We start from the raw sequence: 1,104 nt of genomic DNA on the forward strand, positions 1-1,104 counted from the left end.
GTGAAATAGCCTGTATAGGGTATAGATTAACAGTGACAAAGCCTGAATAGGGTATAGATTAACAGTGACAAGGCAGTATAGGGTATAGATTAACAGTGACAAAGCCTTATACGGTATAGATTAACAGTGGCAAAGCCTGTATAGGGTATAGATTAACAGTGAAAAAGCCTGTATAGGGTATAATTTAACAGTGACAAAGCCTTTATAGGGTATAGCTTAACAGTGACAAAGCCTGACTAGGGTATAGATTAACAGTGACAAGGCATTATAGGGGATAGATTAACAGTGACAAAGCCTGTATAGGGTATATATTAACAGTGACAAAACTTTATAGAGTATAGATTAACAGTGACAAAGCTTGTATAGGGTATATATTAACAGTGACAAAGCCTGTATAGGGTATAGATTAACAGTGACAAAGCCTGTATAGGGTATATATTAACAGTGACAAAGCTTTATAGAGTATAGATTAACAGTGACAAAGCTTGTATAGGGTATATATTAACAGTGACAAAGCCTGTATAAGGTATAGATTTACAGTGACAAAGCCTGTATAGGGTATAGATTAACAGTGACAAAGCTTGTATTGCACATATATTAATAGTGATTAAGTTTGAACTGGTCGTAGGTTGACAATGACACAGCTTGCACTTGATGTAGATTCACAGTGACAAATCTTGCACTGAACTTAGATTTACAGTGACAAAGCTTGCACTGGACGGATATTTACAGTGACAAATCTTGCACTGGATGCAGATTTAGAGTGACAAAACTTGCACTGGTCGTTAATATACAGTGACAAAGCTTTCACTGGACGTAGATTTACAGTGACAAAGCTTGCACTGGACGGAGATTTATAGTGACAAAGTTTGCACTTGACGTAAATTAACAGTGACAAAGCTTGCACTTGATGTAGATTTACAGTGACAAAGCTTGCACTGGACGGAGATTTATAGTGACAAAACTTGTACCGGACGTAGATTTACAGTGACAAAGCTTGCACTGGACGGAGATTTATAGTGACAAAACTTGTACCGGACGTAGATTTACAGTGACAAAGCTTGCACTTGACGTAGATTTACAGTGACAAAGCTGGTACATGTG

This window comes from Mizuhopecten yessoensis, unplaced genomic scaffold (genome assembly GCF_002113885.1).
Source record: "Mizuhopecten yessoensis strain PY_sf001 unplaced genomic scaffold, ASM211388v2 scaffold6981, whole genome shotgun sequence".
Lineage (NCBI taxonomy): Eukaryota > Metazoa > Mollusca > Bivalvia > Pectinida > Pectinidae > Mizuhopecten > Mizuhopecten yessoensis.